Source organism: Papaver somniferum, chromosome 2, assembly GCF_003573695.1.
Source record: "Papaver somniferum cultivar HN1 chromosome 2, ASM357369v1, whole genome shotgun sequence".
In the NCBI taxonomy this organism is placed as follows: Eukaryota; Viridiplantae; Streptophyta; class Magnoliopsida; order Ranunculales; family Papaveraceae; genus Papaver; species Papaver somniferum.
This window is the reverse complement of record NC_039359.1, coordinates 70,535,310-70,541,683: the sequence shown is the minus strand read 5'-3', so window position 1 is coordinate 70,541,683 and position 6,374 is coordinate 70,535,310.

Genomic DNA, 6,374 nt, shown 5'->3' with positions numbered 1-6,374 from the left:
GCTTTGGTTAAAATCCCTTGACGTGATATGCTTTATGATTGATATTTAATGCTTTAGAATCACTACCCATGTAGCGAAGGAAGTTACAACGGAGAAACTATATTTTAGAATTTAACATACGATCTTCCGAGACATGAGATTGATTTCGAAATTTGTCTTGAGTAATCAATAAAGATTTGTAGAAATTATATGATTGAATTTGTGGAATCGAAAATCCTAACAACTCATTACCCATTTTGGTTACGTCTTTATTATTTATTATTTCATTTCGTTTCGAATTTCTGAAAATTCGTTAAACATCATCTTGTTGATTAGTTATTCTTGGTATTAATTAGTAGTGGTATTTCACACTCCTCGTGGGAACGACTTGTACTTGCCATTGTCTACTAGTTAGACACTGTGCACTTGCAGTATATTTATTGTAGGTTTCGCAACCTATCACTACATCTAGCTAACAAGTTCCCTGAGGATGTAAAATTTAATCGAGTGCATTATTATACTAAGTACAAAAATGAATCTATTGTACATAGATATGGAAATTTCATCTCCCAACACATCTTCGTCATCTTTCTTTAGATGAAATTGTCACTTACTTACATTTGAACCTCAACTAATCATGGGAGTCCTATCAGGATGCATGCCTTTGTTAAATTTCCTGATAACTTTAGACATATGCAAACTGGTGGAATAATATACCAAAAGATCAGTATTCGGTCGAGATTCCCCATATTTTTCATTTCAAATTCGGATTTCAAATAGCTTTTTAGGTCTCTTATTACATCAAGAGTACCTATCATGTTTGTACCATCAAAATACATAGCTACAATTCCAAATCAAGAACTTTCTTGTGAATACGCAAGTAATAATAACTTACGTGTTTATTACTTCCAAATCAAATAGCCACTAGACGGGTATACCATATCCGGCTGATCGCTTCAATCTATACGTGATCGTTTTATATAATTGTACACGCACTCTGTGGTTTAGAGTCACTTGATTTGGGAAACAATAGTCTATCAAGTATTTTGTAAATATTTTCTATCTCTTGATTCTTATACAGATACATAACAACCACATACATATGCTTCATTTGAAGTCCTTTTGAAATTACCAAGCTAACTAAGTAGTTGAACGCTATAACGTTCATTACAAAAGAACAATTCCAGGGCTTTATGAGAAAGCTCGCGCCACAAGGCGAGTCTTTATACTTTAAGGCTGCTTTCTTCTAATTATGTTTTGTGAAAAATTAATCATGTATGTCCAATAGGCTTTACGCTTGGTTGGTTAGCACTACCACACCAAATACATGTATATTTGTCAAAGAACCAAGTTCTACCTGGATTGTATAGGAAAAATATGCTCTTCGTTGACATTAAGCAACAAGGAGCTTGGTTCGATCTCATCTTGCTCTATTTCCTTAAGTAAGTGTATATGAAATTAATCATCAATATGCTCGCATGATCTTTCCACTGACTCATGGAAATTCTCATAATTCACTTGGTATGTCATTGTTCTCTGGAATCATTAAACTTCGGAGCGTCCTCCAGTTTGATTCATGGACATATTCAGAGACAATCTTATGAGATGATTTCTGATGATATAAATAACTTGTGGCTTACTCACCTACTTCCTTTCTAGGTGAGGATTGATCAAACCAAGTGGTCTCTCCCAATGTAGTCAATATCGGCGAAATATCGGATATCGCTCTTGAACGATAGGATAAACAGTATATCGGCGATACGATATCTTCCCGATAATATCGGCTGATATGAGCCGATACGATATTTTTACGAAAATACGGTATGGGTTAAATCAATCGTTTTAGGTAAAGATTAAAGGTATTTTAGGTTTTTCGAAGACGGGAAGGGATAAATCCTTATTTAATTACCATTTTAGGTAGTAAACTTTAAAGTTGTTGAAGTTACTCTCATGTCTCTAGTTTGAACTTGTTTAATTATCATTTTAGGTAGTGAACTTTAAAGTTATCTCTTTTGTGTTTTTGATAAAATTGATGGTATCTATTACATCTTAACAGAAAATGTGTGAAGAAAATGTTTGCTATAAAATTATAGTCTCTAAATTTGGAACCGATATTTCAACGATAATATCCCCGATATAAAGTTATACCAGTGTATCGGTCCCGACCGAGATAAACCGATATCCGATATTAACTACATTGGTCTCTCCATCTTCCTTTATGGATCCACGGCCTCAACCCCACTTCCACTAAGTGTAGTTGCAACACCTTAGTATATGGTGTATATCCTTATTGAGGATTCATAACCTTGCAGGTAGGTTTACAGCTGGTATATGTGATCTCATCACTTTAGCGACATCAGTGTACATTCTAAAAATTGATTATTCTTTGTCACTTCACATTTACATTTGTGAAGTACAAGAATCAATATGATACACAGTGGGAACACACCACGACAAATCGTTCCCTTATAAAGTACTTTTTCTTAATTATGTCCCCCTAACGACGGGAAGACTGTCTCATTGATAATCCGTAAATCCAGCGGTAAGAGATCTCCTGCCAAAAGTTTTAAAATTCGGGTAATTTTTGGGAACTCATTTCCAACATAACAACTTAACAGTTTTGAAGACCTATCATAATACGATGTGGAGTCGTAATGGCATATATATAGTGCAACCAAAAATGCGTAAGAACACGAATGTAGGGCATAAATCTAGTTACCAACTGGTACGCAAAAAAAAAAAAAAAAAAAAGGTTGACTAATATTGGGTTCTAAAACGAATTAAGTAAAGATGCGTGTTGCACATCCCCAAAAAGGTAGGTTGGTATGCATAACCTATTCCTTAGACACCATCTGTAACCTTTGATGGTAGCCTCTGCAAGACCATTGGGTATAAGATGCTCTATATTGATCTTATTAAACATGCAATAGTTATCAGGTCCTTTTGGTGTAAATCCTCTAACATTAACAAGGGCGGTGATCCTTTGCACTTTTCATTGTGTAATATGTGCTAGGAGTTTTACAAATATTAAATGCATCATTTGTTGTGAGCAATAATTGATTCAATGCGTCGAATCATCCATCAGAGCCATAAATCACTTGAGTAGTCTGCATTCTGCATGGATATAAATATGTTCACTAACAATGCTTTATTTCTTTGGAGAATGAGTTATTTACCATTTGCATCTAAGTAAAACAGGATGGTCTCAATCATGTTTTTACTAAAGAAAGACTTTGTAAGATGAGTAGCGTGCTTTCTTACTCCAAATCATAATGGGGAGAGGCCGTGCAAATCTAGTAACTTTAGAAATCACTGATTGTGATAGATGTCGTAATTTTTCATTCTATTAGTTCATTGTCTGGTACACTAAATTGAAGTGTTGCCCGAGTTAGTAATTTCAAAACGGAACATCGTGTCAAAACAATGTGCCTTATGGTTATGTCAAAGTCTTTATGAATCAGTCCCAATTAATTCATTGTTGGGGTTAATATATGGATTCAGTAATTCAAGTTCCAGTGATTTACAATTCACTAGATTGACACATTAGTTTTCAAAGAATATGCTTCCTTCCACATTCATTAGAAATAATTTATTGATTCAATCAACTCCATTCTCACTGTAAGTTTCCAAAAAGATAGGTAATAGTTCACGCATGAACACCCTTTGCACTTAACAAGGTGTGATTAGACCTTCGTACATACAGAGCTTATGTGACTTTTGGTCTTTGTTTCATCTTGGCAACAAAACTTTGAGCAGTGCTTCGCTCGATGATCCAATCATCGTAGTCACATTATAAGGAATTAGTCCTACAACTAGTGTATATTCCTTAAATTAGTGGAACAAAAACTACTATCAGTTAGATATATGGGTTTTGAGAATTTTAATAAGTGGTGTGGCCTTATTACATAATAAAAGTGAGATTCAACTCAAGTACTTTAGAGTATATATATATATATATATATATAAATATTGCGTTTCAGGAGAATGATATACATTTCACCCAATGTATCTCAAGTGCTTTAGAGAATTTATGTCTCGTGTTTTCATTCTTTAAGCGCAGACAGTGAATCTAGTTCAACTGATTAAAATAGTCAATTGGCCAGGCAAATTTCTTGTTTCCATTAAAGTTGATGTGAAAATTTGTTGCTACTATGATACATGCATTACATTGCTTGTACCACCATCAATAACTAGGTGCAAATTCCAACTCCTTCATTTCCGATGGAAGCTAATCCCATGCTCGGTTCATACTTGGTGTTATCACTATCAGAGATAAAATTACATCTTTGTCTCATGATACATGTTCTTGCAGATGTGTCATTATGCCAACAGGCGTATGAAGTACAAAGATGCAAATTTTCTGACTCATATCACCTTTTGCGACTTCTTCCACAAAAATTGGAATACATGTGATTTTATTTGCAACATATCTTTGGAATACATCCCACGGAACATTCAAATAAATACATTGGAATCGAGTTGGTACAACCAATTGAATAAAATACACCATTCAACTATAGCTAATATCATATTCAAGAAAACAAAATAATATTAAGACCAAAATTCTTAATGATCAAGATAGACAGTCATAATCTAAGATGCCCGTTTATATGATATGGATTTATCTTAAGACAATGAAAAACCATAACTAGGCATGTTTAAAAAAAAAAAAAAAGCCTAGCAAGTATATAGTTACATATCTCAGGCCAAGCTTTGGTTCCATCTATACATACACAGAACCGGAACCCGCTCACACATGCACGGTCGACTACCAAAACGGAACAGGATAGGGCTGAACCGGAACGACCGAGTTGGACCGGATAATGACATACGTTTCAGGGGAAAAACTTTTAGTCGTTCCTTCTCCTCTTTGCCCAACTGACGGACTTCTCCTCTTTACCCAGATTGGAATCAATTTTCAGGCCCAAAACTTTTAGTCTTTCCTTCTCCTCTTTACCCAACCGACGGACTTCTCCTCTTTACCCAGATTGGAATCAAATTTCACGCCCAAACATACAAATACATTACAAAACATAATCATTCCATTAGTTATACATAATCATTCAATTAGTTTTAGTATATGGCAAATTCCAAAAATAAAATCAAAAGACAGTGGAAAAGAAAAAATAATATATATGACAAAGTAGATCCAACTTAGTTGATTTGATTCCAACGATTTCACCATTAACTGCGTTGAAAAAATCATCCATGTAAAAAAAATCAACCAATCAAATCTAGCTCTGCGATATAGCTTCGTGCTGATCAGGTGTTGCAGTGGAAAACATAGAGAACGTAAAGAGACATAGAGAGGTTTCTATTCATCAACATCATCAAGTTACATGGAACAATATTCTTTATATATATGAAAAGGAAACCTCGGGTATCTAGTTGGGCCGCACACCGATGGGCCGTAAGCCCTATAACAGAATCCTTATTTTATCCTTAAAAAAAAATATTTAACCTAAATATAAAACTCAAAAACCATCGCTATTTCACATGTTTTCAAATTAGTTGTTATAACCAACAAAAAATAGAACCTAAATTTATAATTGATCTGAAAAGGGTAAAATTAAACAGAATCACAATCAACTAAATATGAAATTAATCAAAATTGTGATGATTTTCAGTATTTTATTTGTCATGGTTTATTTTCTATAACCATGACGACTTTATATGTTTATTAGTAGTCTTCATGGTCGTTGAATGAAAAATGATGATTTTTGATGATGCTTATTACAATCAAAAGAATAATTAATATAATCACCGTGACCTAAGCCCATAACTACGACTACTCCTCATAGTTGTTGCAGTCCTGATGCCTCTAATATATCGATCATGATGAAAATTTGGGCAAAAATATGACTACATTCTGCCTGAAAAATCGCTAAAGTTGTTATGGTTCTAATGAATTGACATGATAATTGTAAGGTTGTCGTCATCGTATTAAAGCTAGACCATAACGAAAGTTCGCGCAAAAACATGACCACATTATGCCTGGAAAATAAATAAAATTGTCATGGTTCTAATATCTGGGCCATGACGAATGTAGAGGTGTCGTTATCGTATTAAAACTAGATCATGATAAATGTTTGGACAAAAATGTTTTTACCTGAAAAATCAATAAAATCCTCATGGTCATAATATGTTGACCAAGACGACCTCAAAGGTGTTATTATTTTATACATCTAGACCATTTATTCACTAGATTTTGTATAAATTATACATTTCTTTGCTACTTATAATCCAGGCTTGAAAGATCACTCAAAATTATGTAAACAAACAGGCTAAAGCTTCTAATAATCCTTTTAAAAGACAGAATGGTTAAAATAACTGAGACCACGACAACGAGATATGTACACACAAAATATAATTTAGCAATTTCTGAAGTAAAAAAT